General features: G+C 37.5%; 1 long non-coding RNA gene across 1 annotated transcript; it reads left to right on the forward strand.

The window, feature by feature from the left end:
• Positions 1-35: 35 nt before the first annotated feature.
• LOC309650066 lies at positions 36-13,961 on the forward strand. The gene is made up of 2 exons (XR_014257391.1): positions 36-7,315; positions 11,439-13,961. It is a non-coding gene; the product is annotated as an uncharacterized lncRNA (long non-coding RNA).
• The last annotated feature ends 2,769 nt before the right edge of the window (positions 13,962-16,730 follow it).

Consider the following 16,730-nt stretch of genomic DNA (forward strand, 5'->3'; position numbering starts at 1 on the left):
CTATATATATATATATATATATATATATATATATATATATATTCCATCCAAACTAAGAAATGGAAAAGGAGAAGTTACAACTAATATCACATAAATACAAAGGGTCATAAGACATTCCTACAAACATTTATACACCAATAAAATGGACAACCTAGAAGAAATATTCCTACAAACATACAATCTCCCAACACTGAACCAGAAAGAAATAGAAAATATGAACACCAATTACCATTAATGAAGTTGAATCAGTAATTAAAAAAAAGTCTCCCAACAAACAAAAGTTCAGGACCAGATGCCTTCACAGGTGAATTCTACCAAACATTTAAAGAACAGTTAATACCTAACCTTCTCAAACTATTCCAAAAATTTACAGAGTACGGAATGCTCCTGAACTCATTCTATGAGGCCAGCATTATCCTGATACAAAACCAGACAAAGATATCACAAAAAAAGAAAATTATAGGCCAATATCACTGATGAACATAGATGCAAAGACCTCAACAATCTATTAGCAAACCAAAGTCAACAATACATGAAAAGGGTCATACATCATAATCAAGTGGGATTTATCCCAGGTATAGGAGGATGGTTCAATATCAATCAATGTGATACACACATTAATAAATTGAAGAATAAAAATCGTATGACCTTCTGAATAGATACAGAAGAAGCTTTTGACAAAGTTCAACATCCATTTATGATAAAAAGCTTCAACAAAGCTGGTAGAAAGGGAACATACCTCAACATAATAAAAGTGATATATGATAAGGCCACAACTAACATCATAGTCAGTGGGGAAAAGCTGAAAGCATTTCCTCTAAGATCAGGAACAAGACAAGGATGCACATTCTTGCCCCCTTTATTCACCATGATTTTGGATTTCCTAGCCACAGCAATCAGACAAGAAAAAGAAATAAATGGAATCCAAACTGGAAGGGAAGAAGGAAAGCTTCAATATTTTCAGATAAATGAATTCAGTAAAGTTGCAGGATATGAAGCTAATATACAGAAATCTGTTGCATTTCTATACATTAATGAAGAGCTATCAGAAAGAGAAATCAAGAAGACAATCCCATTTACAATTGCAGCAAAAAGAATAAAATAAATAGAATTTTTCACAGAACTAGAACAAATAGTTCTAAAATTTGTGTGGGAACACAAAAAACCTCAAATATCCAAGCAATCTTGAGAAAGAACAAAACTGAAACTATCAAACTCCCTGACTTCAAACTATTCTACAAAGTTACAATAATCAAAATAGTGTAGTATGGTGCAAAAATAGACACATAGATCAATGGAACAGAATCAAGAGCCCAGAAATAAACCCATGTTTATATGGTCAATTAATCCATGACAAAGGAGGAAAGATATACATAATGGGGAAAAGACAGCCTCTTAAATAAATGATAATGGGAAAACTGGACTTTTACATGCAAAAGAATAAAAATGGACTACTTTCCCATATCATATACAAAAATAAAATCAAAATTGATTAAAGAATTAAATGTAAGACCAGAAGCTATAAAAGTCCTAGAAGAAAACATAGGCAGTATGCTCTTTGACATCAGTTTTAGTAATCTTTTTTTTTGTATATGTCTTCTCAGGCAAGGGTAACAAAAGCAGAAATAAACAAATGGGACTACATCAAAATAAAAAGTTACACACAGTGAAGGAAGCTATCAGCAAAATGAAAATGTCACCTACTGAATAGGAGAAGATATTTGGAAATGGTGTATCTGATGATGGGTTAAAATCCATAATATTAAAAAAAAAAAACTCCTACAACTCAACATCAAAAAAATGAACAACCCAATTAAAAAATGGGTAGACATAGAGAACAAGCATATGGACACCAAGCGGGGAAGAGGGGGGGAAGAACTGGGAGATTGGGATTGACATATATACACTATTGATACTATGTATAAAATAGATGAATAATGAGAACTTACTGTATAGCTCAGGGAACTCTACTCAATGCTCTGTGGTGACCTAAATGGGACAGAAATCAAAAAAAAGAGGGGATATATGTATACATATAGCTGATTCTCTTTGCTGTACAGTAGAAACTAACACAACATTGTAAAGCAACTGTACTCCAATAAAAATTAATTAAAAATAAAATAAAATACTCTATGCAAGAAAAAAAATGGGCAGAGAACCTGAATAGACTTTTTTCCAAAGAAGACATACCAATGGCCAACAGATACATGAATAGATGCTCAACATCCTTATGAATAATCAGGGAAATGCCAATCAAAACCACAAAGAGATATTGTCTTACACTATTCAGAATGGCTATTATCAAAAGACAACAAATAATGAGTGTTGGTGAGGAAGTGGAGAAAAGGAAACCCTTGTGCACTGTTGGTGGGAATGTAAATTGGTTCAGCCATTATGGAAAACAGTACGGAGATTCCTTGAAAAATTAAAAGAGAGAACTACCATATGATCCAGTAATCCATGCTTGGGTATTTATCTGAACAAAATGAAATCACTATCTCAAAAAGATATATGCACTAGTATGTTCATTGCAGCATTATTTACAATAGCCATGGTATGGAAGCAAACTCAGTGCCCAGAAATAGATAAATGGATAAAGATCATATGATATGTTTATATAACAGAATATTACTCAGCCATAAAAAAGAAAGACATCTTGTCATTTGTGACAACATGGATGAACCCAGAGGGTATTATGCTAAGTGAAATAAGTTAGACAAAGACAAATAAGTATGATTTCACTTATATGTTGGATGTTAAAAAACCAAACAAATGAACAAACATAACAAAGCAGAAACATTTACAGATACAGGAGCAAACAGGTGGTTGCCAGAGGGGAGAAGAGTATGGGAAGGAGAGAAACAGGTGAGGGAGATTAAGAGGTACAAGCTTTCAGTTACAGAATAAACCAGTTATGGGTATGAAATGTACAGTGTGGGGAATATAGCCAATAATTATGTAATAGCTTTGTATGGTGACAGATGGTCACTTGACTTATCATGGTGATCATTTTGAAATAAATGTATAGAAACACCAAAACATTATGTGTTGTACCAGGAACTAATAAAGTGTTATAGGTAAATTATACTTCAAAAACAAGCAAACAAACAAACAAAACAAACAAACTCCAGAAAAAGAGATTAGATCTGTGTTTACCAGAGGCGGGGGATGTGGGGAGTGGAGATTGGATGAGGGTAGTCAAAATGTCAAACTTCCAGTTATAAGGTAAATAAGTAATAGTGATGTAATGTACAGCATGCTAAATATAATTAACACTGCTGTGTGTTATAAATGAAAGCTGTTGAGAGTAAATCCTAAGGTTCTCATCAGCACGAAAAAATTTTTTCTATTTCTTTAATGTAGTTTCTATATGAAATGATGGGTGTTTTCTAAATTATTGTGGTTATTATTCATGATATATGTACGACAAATCATTATGCTGTATATCTTAAACTTGTACAGTGCTGTATGTCAGTTATATCTCAATAAAACTGGACTACATCAAACTAAAGAGTATTTGCATGGCAAAAAAAAAACTATCAAGGAAACAAAAAGGCCACCTACTAAATAGGAGAAGATATTTGCAAACGATACATCTGACAAGGGGTTAATATCCAAAATGTACAAAGAACTCCTACAATCAATATCAAAAAAATAAACTCGATTAAAAAATGGGCAGAGAACCTGAATAGATTTTTTTTACAAAGAAGACATACAGATGGCTAACAGACACATAAAAAGATGCCCTACATCATTAATCATCAGGGAAATGCAAATCATAACCACAATGAGATATCACCTCACACCTGTCAGAATGGCTATTATCAAAGAGACAAGAAATAACAAGTGTTGGGAATTCCCTGGTGGTCCAGTGGTTAGGACTCCATGCTTTTACTATCAATGGCCCGGGTTCAATTCCTGGTTGGGGAATTAAGATCCTGCAAGCCTAGCGGTGTGGCAAAAGAAACCAACCAACCAAACGAACAAAAACAAGTGTTGGTGGGGGTACAGAGAAAAGGGAACCTTCATGCAGGTTTGGTGGGAATGTAAATTGGTGCAGCCACCATGGAAAACATTATGGAGGTTCCTCACAAATTTAAAAATAGAACTACCATATGATCCAGCAATTCCACTTCTGGGTATTCTTCTGAAGAAAACAAAAACACTAATTCCAATTGATATATGCATTCCTGTGTTCATTGCAGCATTATTCACAATAGCCAAGAGGTAGAAGCAATCTAAGTGTCCATTGATTCATGAATGGATAAAGAAGGTATGATATGTTACTCAGCCATAAAAAGAATGAAATCTTGCCATTTGTCAAAGAGAGAAAGTCAGACAGAGAAAGACAAATACAGTATGTTTTCTTTTATATGTGGAATCTAAAACAAAACAAAACAAATTAATAAACATAACAAAACAGAGTCATAGATGCAGAGATCAAACCCGTGGTTGCCAGAGGGGAAGGTGTGTGTGGGGGATGAGTGAAATAGGTAAGGGAGATTAAAAGGCACAAACTTACAGTTACAAAATAAATGAGTCATGGGGCTGAAATGTACAGCATCAGGAATATAGTCAATAATAATGTGATATTTTTGTATGGTGACAGATGGTAACTTATCGTGGTGATCATTTTGCATAGAAATATCGAATCACTATTTTGTGCACATGCAACTAACAATGTTTTAGGTCAATTATACGTGCAAAAAAAAGGAAAAATGTTTGCTACCTTTTAAGATCTGGTCCTTGGCCTCTGCCTTGACTTAGAATGACACCTCTGCATTAATTACACAGACTCTCTTCTCTGCTCAGTTCCTGAGGCTTCTCAAGGGAACCAGCTGGCAAACAGGTTTAATTGAAGTTCCTGAAAAGTCAGGGAGTTGAGAACTCTTTATTTGAATGCAGTAGCTATATCAATTTAAGACACAATTAGTGACCAAATATAGAGTTTCATACAAGTGGTCCTTACCAATTTGCAGATTGCTTTTATTAAACTTACTCTTAGTGAAATCATTCAGGGCTAAGATCTAAGACATTCAACACTAGCATGAAAAATGGCAAAATATGGTGATATATTAAAATTAATTAGATATACACAATGATGAGAATGTAAATGAGCATAAAACTTCAAGGGAATAATTTAAATTATAATGGCTTTTCACCAAGTGATGAGATTCATGATTTAAAGAAATCACTCTAAACATTTCTTTCAACAGTCAATAATTGACCATTCACTATGGGTCATGCACTATGCTATGTGCTAAAGATTCTGATGTGAACAAGATAGAAAGCCCCTGCCTTCAGGAGGCGTATAGTCTAGTGGAGAAAACCAGGCAATAAATGTAGCTCTGTGAAGGGTACAATATGCTAAGATCATTGAAAGGATGAAAGGTTTCCCCTGAGAAGAGACTTTGCAAGAGCCATGTTAGATGAATGGTAGGAATATTGAATGTGTTGAGGATTTAATGGGAGGTGAGAACCATAGACAACTCTTTTAAGAGGCTTGAGGAAGTCCAGAGGAGAGAGGAAAGGGAATCTATAGAGGAGAATTGTAGAAGGGAGGATTTTTAAAGATTAAGTAGGCCTGAGTGCATTTAAGTGTAGATGCAAAGGAAGTCAGAGACAGAGAGAGACAGAGACAGAGACAGAGAGATGCACAGAGACCAAGAGACAGAGACAGAGAGATTAATTGTGGGTCCTAAGAGGGTGAGAATAATTTTACAGGTGAACGACAGGGCATCCAGTTCATAGGTGGGAAGATTTGTTAGTCAGAATGTTGTGGTTGAACCCAGCCCAGTTGCCCAATCTCTTTCCTCTTCTCTCAGTCATGAGGGGTTGTGGCTCTTTCTGCAGTTGCTACTTCCATGATACCTTAGAATTCCTTTTTGTCATTTCCAATTACCTAGTAAACAGTTTTTATAGTAAATTTTCTCTTTTACAAATAACTGGTATGGTTTGTGTCTCCTGACTGGACCCTGTCTGATACCTACCAGTCTTTTTAGGGGGAACTTTAGGCTTATTTCTGGCTGGAATTGAGGATCCCCTGCGTCTGGGACAGACTGCCCTTCAAGCCTTCCACCCCAGGGTCACCTTGTTTCCTGCCATACAAATCCCTGGTCAAGCGTGCTAACCAAGACTCTCAGCTTCTGTGACCCTCTCCCCTCTTTTCCACTGGGCACAGGGGACCTTCAGGGCCTCCACCATGTCAAGTGCAATCTGCAAGGGACCAGGGGACATTCTCTGCCATTTCCTGCCTGGAACCCCTGCTGCTGTCTGTCCCATGTCTTGTGTTGTGTGTGACATCAGTGGGATTCTCAATTTCTAATGTCAGTCAAGAAAGAGCACATCAGTTCACCCATTTACAGATACACCCAAACTCCAGGGGGATCCTCTCATATTTTTCTTCCTTTCCTTCATTTTCCTCTCATTAACTGGGAACCCTCAACCACTATACCCTCTCTAACTTGTTTCATCTTCCACCAACTCTTGTCTCTCATTTCCAGGCCTCTTTATCTTGAAAAATCAATTCTCCCAGTTCATACATGCCCTCCAGTGATTTGTCTCACTTGGCCCACTGTCCACTGTACTTAGCACCTTGGGACCTACCCCCAGCCCCTTTTAAAAAAAAGTTGTTTGTAGGTGATTTCTAGAAACATTTAATGTCTCAAATTACCAGTTGGCTACAAATGAATATGCCATGTATTAATCTGCTTTTATTATTATTACTATTAATCTTTTTTCTTTTTTGGCCGCGCGGCATGCGGGATCTTTGTTCCCCACCAGGGGTCAAACCCTCACCCCCTGCGTGGCATCCTAAACACTGGACCGCCAGAGAATTCCTGAATCTGCTTTTATTATATTATGCTGTTGGGGAAGCTAGTAAAGTAGTCTTGTTCAGGCTTCAGAGGCAGCACTAGGCCTCTCTCTGACCAGACAATGACGCTAAAGTTGGCTGCATGACAAACTGCTGAGCTACACCCAGGCCAGCAGGGCACTAGCACACATCATAAACCACTAGATAAGATAGAGAGTAAGTCATGGGACTTCTTGCTCCTTGAGGGTCTGGTCAGCCCTCGGGGATCAAGAACATTCCAAGGCTTACGGATTAAGACCAAGGCATTTATGACAATAACCAGAGCTGCAAACTTGAACATAGGCTGATTGTTATCAGCCTGCGGCCTGGTGCTAAAAGCTGGGCTCCTTCGTGTGGCAAACTGAAGTCTCACCCGTGGGGTGGACACACCGCCCCGGACCTTCCCAACTGGGACTCCAGATTGCTGTTCAAGGGACTTCCCAGCGCTGCTTGGATCTGGATGTAGGTGCTTCCCCAATTCAGTGATGTATAAACCTCTGTCTTTACTATTCTTTCTTAGTTATACTATTCTTTTCTTAATTAGTATACTGTAATCTTTGTTAATTCGATAAACTCTCTCTAAATTCTTGTTTAACTGAGTGTAGAGTGGTTATTTTGCCAGCGAATCCTACGAACCTTGAAACCGAAAGTAAGGCTTTCGGCAAAACGTGTGCTTCTAAGGGTGGTGAGCAATATAAGAAGTAGAAGGCAGGACGACGTAAGCTCAAGAACCCAGACAATCTGTCTTGAGGCCTGGCATTTTGGATTCCCCCAGCCTGTTTTGTGGATTTCATCTCACTGTGACAGAGCACCCAAGGAGATTGCAGTCAGCTCGCTTAAGCACTCTAGCCAAAACCTAACTGTTCCATTCCACTCAAAAAAGTAAACAGCTCAGCCTCTTTCCCACAGTACCCCTTCTGCCCCAGATGCTAATTGCATTTAACTAATCCACAAGTGAAAAGCCCATACAGAATTCCATTTTAGTTAGCATATGACGCTCTGTGCAAATTTGCTCTCAGAGGAGCCTCATTGCAACTGCGTGGAGATGCTAATGACAGGACCCCTTGATGTTTTCCAATTGCTTTTAGATGTAAAAGCATTTGGGCAGAACACCATGAGCATCTTGCCCAACTGTATTACTGGGGAACACCTGATTGGCCAGAAGTTGATCCTTTTGTAATTTTCCTCTGTTTCTTTGCATTTATTCTTAAACCTCAGATGTGTCACTTATCAGAAGCTGTAAAAGGTGGCAGTGTCTAGGATGAAATGAAGAATTAGACTATGGACTATTTTCTTTCCTCTGTGCCATGAAATTTCAATGCTAAAAAGGGACTTTATTTATTTATTTTTACTGAAGTATCGTTGATTTACAATATTGTGTTAGTGTCAGGTATAGTCTCAGGTTAGTATCAGCATAGTGATTCAGTTATTTTTTCTGATTATATTCCATTATAGATTATTACAAGATATTGAATATAATTCCCTGTGCTATACAATAAATCCTTGTTGTTTATTTATTTTATGCATAGTAGTCTTTATCTGTTAATCCCATAGTCCTAGTTTGTCCCTCCCTCCTCCATCTCCCCTTTGGTAACCATAAGTTTGTTTTCTATATCTATGAGTTTTGTATATAGATTTTTTTTTTTTTTTTTTTAGATTCCACATATAAGTGATATCATATAGTGTCTGTCTTTCTCTGACTTATTTCATTAAGAATAACATTCTCTAGGTCCATCCATGTTGCTGTAAATGGCAATATTTCATTCTTTTTTATGGCTGAGCAATATTCCAATATATCTGTATATATCTGTATATATACATACATATATATGGGTATTTCCATGTGTTAAAAAAATGCATAATGTAAGAGTTGCAAGTTAAGTTTTATTTGGGGCAAAATGAGGACTGCAGCCCAGGAGACAGTGTTTCACATAGCTCTGAGAAACTGCTCTGAAGAGGTGAGGGGGGAGCTAGGATATATAGGAGTTTTGTAACAAAAGGCAGGTAGTCAGGAACATCAAAAGATTATTAATTAAAGAAAACCAGATATCTCAAGTTAAGGAAGTTAACGCTTTTCTATGTATGGGAAGATGCAAGATTCTGGGCTCACTGAAATCATTCCTTTGATATGCACCTCAGCTACCTGGGACCAGTATCCTGTGTTTTCACATCCTGAGTTTCCTCAGGGCTCACAATGGGAAGTGTCTGCAGTCTGATGGCTGCTAGATGTCAGGTATTCTTTTCTTTCCTGAGTTTCCTCAGGGTTCACCAGCTCATGTTGGAGGGCTGCAATTGCTGATGACTGTGATATCCTTGTTTACTGATATGGCAGGAAATATTCTATTTCTCATGTCTTGGCTATTGTAAATAGCACTGCTATGAACATTGGGGTGCATGTATCTTGAAAAGGAACTTTAAAATTATTTTGTCCAGCTGGTTCATTTTATAGCTAGGAAAACTATGGTCCACATTCTTTTAGTTGAACTGGGGCTAGAATCTCCACTGAGGGCCTACTTAGTGCTTCTTAATGCTGGACACACCTTAGAATCACCTGGGAGCTTTAAAAAGGTACCAGTGCCAGGCCCCACTCAGACCAATGAAATCAAGTTTATGGTGGGGCCCCAGCATTGCTGTTTTTTTCAGAGCTATTTTTTCCCTGTTATGGACTGAATTGTGTCCCTTCAAAATCCGTTTGTTGAAATTCTAACCCCTGTACCTCAGAATGTGACTGTATTTGGAGTGAAGGCCTTTAAAGAAGTAATTAAGTGAAAATGAGGTCTTATGGATGGACCCTAATCCAATAAGACTAGGGTTCCTATAAGATGAGTTTAAGACATGGACAACCACATAAGGTAGGCCATGTGAAGACACCAGAAGAAGAAGGCCATCTATAAGCCAAGGAGACAGGCCTCAGAAAAAACCAACCCTTCATCTCACACTTTTAGCCTCCAGAATTGTGATAAAATAACCTCCTGTTGTATAAGCCACCAGAAGTCTGTGGTGCATTGTTATGTGGCCTGAGCTAATGCACTCCCCAAATAATTGTAATGTGTAGTCACAGTGGCCTTGTTCAGGCTTCAGTGGCACCAGTGGCCTAGTACAGAGCCTGGAACTCAACAGGAGCTGCTCAATTGATTTTTTGAATGAAGGATTGAGTTTTCTAATTCTTTCCAGTGCTCTTGCCACAACACCAGGCCCACAAACATCCAAATCCACCAGAAATTTTATGAAAGATAATCTTTTCCCAGGATTATATTCTGAATTGTCTGCTCAAGCCAAGGTGGTTTCCTCACTAACTCTGTATGTTTTCTTGCCTCTGGCCATCTTCTCTTTGTCCTGCCTGGCTTGCTCTTGCTTTTCTCACCTGTTTCACATGCTACCTGTCCTTTAAGCTTCCCTCTCTACCCTAGTTGAAGCTGTGCCTTCCTCCTCTGGCTCCTATAACCATTATCAAGTGTGAAATCAACTTTGCATTTACATATGCACTGCCCTTGATAGTTATTCTATTGTTCTCTTGAAATGTCATCACCCTCATTGGGGTAAGCTTGCCTCACATGTCTTTGTTGTTACAACCTCAATTTCAATTGGCTGCTAAGTGTCTTCATCTGCACTTCAGAAGCAACAAGTTTTCATTTCAATTCACCATCTCAACCCCAAACTTCTCCATCTTCCCATATTTCCTGTTTCTGATTAAAGCATCTCCATTTTCTAGCAGAGGACATTCAAACTTCTTTGACTGAGACCCCTATAATAAGAAACACATTTTATATCATGACTCATAAAAGTTGTGAGAAATATTACTTGCTCATGATATACTCTAATCCATTCTATTATGTTACATCCTTTTTTCTTTACTTGAATAGCTGCCATAGAAGAAGCTTTTTGGAGTCAAATTGATCATTCATTCATTTGTACAACTAATGTTTATTGAATGCCTGTATATGTCTGGTATTGTAGATGCTGGTGAGATTAGGGAAAAAACAGACACAATTCCTTGGGTTTACTTTATCAAAGAGACAGGTCTTGAACTTGTAGTTTCAAGATGACTTGGTCCAATACAGCAAGCCAGGGGAAAGGAGAGAGTCACCTAGAAATCACATCAAAACGGCAGGCTTACACTGAAAGAACCCTAAAGGCTCTTGGTGAGATGCTAGAATGGAAATAGCCACAGCGATGGTCTGGAGTTAGTTAGATCAGGTTTTTTTCTTGGCTTTGTCTCTAACCAGGCACCTGACTTTGGGTTATGTTGCAATGTAAATAGAAGTGAGAGTTTTCTTTCTTCTTCTCCTTGAGAACAAGGAAAACAAAGGGAACAGCAAACAGGCTAGAGAAGAAACATAACCTGGCCTGAAAGAGTTAATCACTCCTTGTTTTACTTTAACTGTCACTAATTTGTAGTAACTAGATTTGTACTTTACAAAGCTAACCTCACTCCCTGACACTATGTGATTTACATTCAGCACCTATCACCCCTAACTCTGTGAGTTACATCCCGTGCCTCTCACTTCCTAACCCTATTTCGTCCCAGAGCTTACATTCTATACGCCCCTTGTAACAAATCACCCCTGTGGTTTTTGCATTCCAGAAAAAAGGTCACCAGCCAATAAACCAGAGGCAAACGGACACAATTACCAGACTGCTGGACCCCGATTACCGGGCGGCCTGGCGCCAGCTGTGACTGTTTTGAAATAATGCAAAGGAAAGGAAGAATGCAAGACCTTTACTACTTTGACCCTTATCTCATACCCCGGACTGCGAGCCCCACATATAAAATCTTCCCTGATTCCCAAGCGGGGTGTGGGGGGGGGGCACAGTTCTTGAGGCACTAGCCTGCTGTGTCTTCCCTTCTGCCAGGCAGAAAAATAAAGCCATCTCTCTCTTCCTCCAAAATCCCTGTCTCCATATTTTTGTTCGACACTGGTGCACAGGGAAGCCGATATTTCAGCAACAATTAGTCATATCCCTTGGTGGGGTGTCTATTCCCTCACCTGTGCAAAGATAGGGCTGGACTTGATGAGTTCCTGTCCAGTTCACACAGGCCGCGCCCATGGGTCAGTAGTGCCCTCAGCTCCTCGCTCATCTTTCTTGGCCAGCACCTGGCACAGAGCTTCTCTTTCAGGAAATGCTCAATAAATATGGAATGAATTTGTCCATGGACCATCAGACCTGAAAGGGACATAGGGTCAGAGGTTGGCAAGCAGTGAAAACTCAAAAAATAGCTGATCAACTGCCTGAATGAATGAATGAATGAAAGGAACTTATAGATCAATTTGTTCAAACAATTCATTTTATAGATGAGGAAACCAAGACATAAAACATCATTCAGAGGAGGAGCTGTGGCTCATCTTCCGATCTGAGTGAATAAAGGGAGTCCATTAACATCCCAAACTGAGTAAAAAATGCAAACACTACAAGGCATAACAGCAGTTAACACACGTGTTTTCACTGAAAAGCGGCTTTTTTTTTTTTTTAAGTACAGCAATTTATTAAACAAATACCTTTTATTTTTCTGATTTTTGTCCTGGAACAGGAAGAAATACCAAAAACATTTTAATGCCGAGGACTAAAACTCCAAATTGCAAGGTACGAGATGGTTGGTGAGAAGTAAACAAAAGTAATTGTATACCATCATACGAAAAGCAAGTCACATACAGAATAAAAATTTTTCCTGTATCTACTAATGTAAATCATGATGCTAATAATTATCAAATTACTACTAAGTATTTGCTAAGGATATATTATATGTATAGGACTATATTCTAGGCTGTATTCTAGTTCCTGATTGGGTTCACACTAAATTAAAAACCTAGGTCTACCGTATGTTCTTTTCTTCCTTTTTTAAATTGTGTTAAACATAATATAAAATTTACCATTTTTAAGTGTACAGTTCAGCGGTATTAAATGCTTTCACATTGTTGTGTAGCCATTACCACCATCCATCCCCATAACACCATGTGTTCTTTTTTTTTTTAACATTTTTATTGGAGTATAATTGCTTTACAATGTTGTGTTAGTTTCTGCTGAATCTTGAATGCACATGCTTGAGGAAGAATGCCCCTATGAGCCAGGTTTGAGAGCAGAAAGGTTGCTGAAATAGGTGACAGAAGACATGCTTCTGCTTACTGCTTTATGACCTTGTGTTCTCCTTCACACGTATTTCTCCTACTTAAAATAAAAACACAACAAAACAACAAAAAAGTAGATAGGATAATTTAACAATAGCATAGCCTAATAGTCCAGAATTTAAAAATATTAAATCCAATTTGCTTTTTATAGAAGATAGAGTATTATAGATAAAGGTGAGCTTCTTTTCACCCCCAGGCAGACCCATTCCTTCTCTTTCTACAGGCAGTTATCATCTTGAATTTGATGTTCTTCCAGTCCTTTTTTCTCCTCTTATTTTTGAGCACCACTTTGTATTTTGTCTTTCTGCTTTTTCATATAAACAATGCTTTATTGAGGTATAATTTATACACAGTAAAAGATGAAAGCTTAAGTGTTCTTAAGATGCAACCCTGAGAGCAAGACAGAACATTTTTCTCACCCCAGAAAGTCCTTTCTAGGCAGTATCATTTCCTCTAAGCGTTAACCTGACTTTTATCATCATAGATTAGTTTTGTCTGTGTTTGAACTTGGTGTAAATGCAAAACATGTACTATTTTGTATCTGGCTTCTTTTGTTCAAAGTAAAGATTTTGAGATTCATCCATATTGATACTTGTCTCAGTGATTTATTATTTTTATTGCTAAATACTATTCTACTGTATGAATACAAGGCAATTAATTTGTTTATCTCATAACTATGTATTTTTATATATTTAAAATATTACATCTAACATTTCTATGTTTTTACGGTGGAAGGGGAGAGTATGTGTGTGTGCTTTCCTCTAACTTTTTTTTGCCAACTTGGTAAACCTATTTATTTATTTATTGGAGTATAATTGCTTTACAATGTTGTGTTAGTTTCTGTTGTACAATGAAGTGAATCAGCTATATGTATATATATATCCCCTTCCTCTTGGACCTCCCTCCTACAACCCCCATCCCAGCCATCTAGGTCATCGCAGAGCACCGAGTTGAGCTTACTGTGCTTTTTTTTTTTTTTTTTTCATATACAAAAAGGAGCTTTAATGTTTATAGTAAGAACATTACATAAAAAAGGAAAAGTACAAGGTTAAAAATGTATCACCATACATTAATGCTAGATTATTAATTTTTAATTTATCCATTTAATTAATGCTTATTAATAGCCATGAAAAGACAGTATGCTGGTAACTATGAAATACTGAGAGAAGAGTAAAATTAAATTATATAATGGTGGCTGTCATTTACTAATGGAATTTATATATCAGGCACAGTGATAAGTGCTTTAAACTAGTTATCTCACATAATCCTTTCAACAGCCCAGTAAGGTTGGCTGTCAGTGTATCTATCACAGTGGACATGAATTTTGGAAGAGAAATTTCTAGATTTCCAGCTCTGTCATTCGTGCAAGTTAATAGGTATCTAAATGTGCACATGCTAATAAACATATACTAGCCTCATCAGTAAATGTGGGAAAATGACAAATCCCATCTTGTACACATGAGACAATAGATGTAAGGAGATTTGTGTACTTATTATTATTATTATTTTTTATTTTAAGGGTTAAATTTAATTTTTTTTTAACATCTTTATTGAATTATAACTGCCTTACAATGGTGTGTTAGCTTCTGCTTTATAACAAAGTGAATCAGTTATACATATACAATATGTTCCCATATCTCTTCCCTCTTGCATCTCCCTCCCTCCCACCCTCCCCATCCCACCCCTCTAGGTGGTCACAAAGCACCGAGCTGATCTCCCTGTGCTATGCGGCTGCTTCCCACTACCTATCTATTTTACATTTGTTAGTGTATATATGTCCATGACACTCTCTCACCCTGTCACATCTCACCCCACCCCCTCCCCATATCCTCAAGTCCATTCTCTAGTAGGTCTGTGTCTTTATTCCCGTCTTGCCACTAGGTTCTTCATGGCCTTCTTTTTTTTTTTTTTTTTTCCTTAGATTCCGTATATATGTGTTAGCATACTGTATTTGTTTTTCTCTTTCTGACTTACTTCACTCTGTATGACAGACTCTAACTCCATCCACCTCATTACAAATACCTCCATTTCATTTCTTTTTATGGCTGAGTAATATTCCATTGTATATATGTGCCACATCTTCTTTATCCATTCATCTGTCGATGGACATTTAGGTTGCTTCCATCTCCTGGCTATTGTAAATAGAGCTGCAATGAACATTTTGGTACATGAATCTTTTTGAACTATGGTTTTCTCAGGGTATATGCCCAGTAGTGGGATTGCTGGGTCGTATGGTAGTTCTATTTGTAGTTTTTTAAGGAACCTCCATACTGTTCTCCATAGTGGCTGTATCAAGTTACATTCCCACCAACAGTGCAAGAGTGTTCCCTTTCCTCCACACCCTCTCCACCATTTATTGTTTCTAGATTTTTTGATGATGGCCATTCTGACCGGTGGGAGATGATATCTCATTGTAGTTTTGATTTGCATTTCTCTAATGATTAATGATGCTGAGCATTCTTTCATGTGTCTGTTGGCAATCTGTATATCTTCTTTGGAGAAATGTCTATTTAGGTCTTCTGCCCATTTTTGGATTGGGTTGTTCGTTTTTTTGTTATTGAGCTGCATGAGCTGCTTGTAAATCTTGGAGATTAATCCTTTGTCAGTTGCTTCATTTGCAAATATTTTCTCCCATTCTGACGGTTGCCTTTTGGTCTTGTTTATGGTTTCCTTTGCTGTGCAAAAGCTTTTAGGTTTCATTAGGTCCCATTTGTTTATTTGTGTTCTTATTTCCATTTCTCTGGGAGCTGGGTCAAAAAGAATCTTGCTGTGATGTATGTCATAGAGTGTTCTGCCTATGTTTTCCTCTAAGAGTTTGATAGCGTCTGCCCTTACACTTAGGTCTTTAATCCATTTTGAGTTTATTTTTGTGCATGGTGTCAGGGAGTGTTCTAATTTCATACTTTTACATGTACCTGTCCAATTTTCCCAGCACCACTTATTGAAGAGGCAGTCTTTTCTCCACTGTATATGCTTGCCTCCTTTATCAAAGATAAGGTGACCATATGTGCGTGGGTTTATCTCTGGGCTTTCTATCCTGTTCCATTGATCTATATTTCTGTTTTTGTGCCAGTACCAAACTGTCTTGATTACTGTAGCTTTGTAATATAGTCTGAAGTCAGGAAGCTTGATTCCCCCAGCTCCATTCTTCGTTCTCAAGATTGCTTTGGCTATTCTGGGTCTTTTGTGTTTCCGTACAAATTGTGAAATTTTTTTTTCTAGTTCTGTGAAAAATGCCAGTGGTAGTTTGATAGGGATTGCATTGAATCTGTAGATTGCTTTGGGTAGTAGAGTCATTTTCACAATGTTGATTCTTCCAATCCAGGAACATGGTATATCTCTCCATCTATTTGTATCATCTTTAATTTCTTTCATCACTGTCTTATAATTTTCTGCACACAGGTCTTTTGTCTCCTTAGGTAGGTTTGTTCCTAGATATTTTATTCTTTTTGTTGCAATGGTAAACGGGAGTGTTTTCTTAATTTCACTTTCAGATTTTTCATCCTTAGTGTATAGAAATGCAAGAGATTTCTGTGCATTAATTTTGTATCCTGCTACTTTACCAAATTCATTGATTAGCTCTAGGAGTTTTCTGGTAGCACCTTTAGGATTCTCTATGTATAGTATCATGTCATCTGCAAACAGTGACAGCTTTACTTCTTCTTTTCTGATTTGGATTCCTTTTATTTCTTTTTGTTCTCTGATTGCTCTGGCTAACACTTCCAAAACTATGTTGAATAATAGTGGTGAGA

The sequence above is a fragment of the Balaenoptera physalus genome (genome assembly GCF_965194825.1).
Source record: "Balaenoptera physalus genome assembly, chromosome: 20".
In the NCBI taxonomy this organism is placed as follows: domain Eukaryota; kingdom Metazoa; phylum Chordata; class Mammalia; order Artiodactyla; family Balaenopteridae; genus Balaenoptera; species Balaenoptera physalus.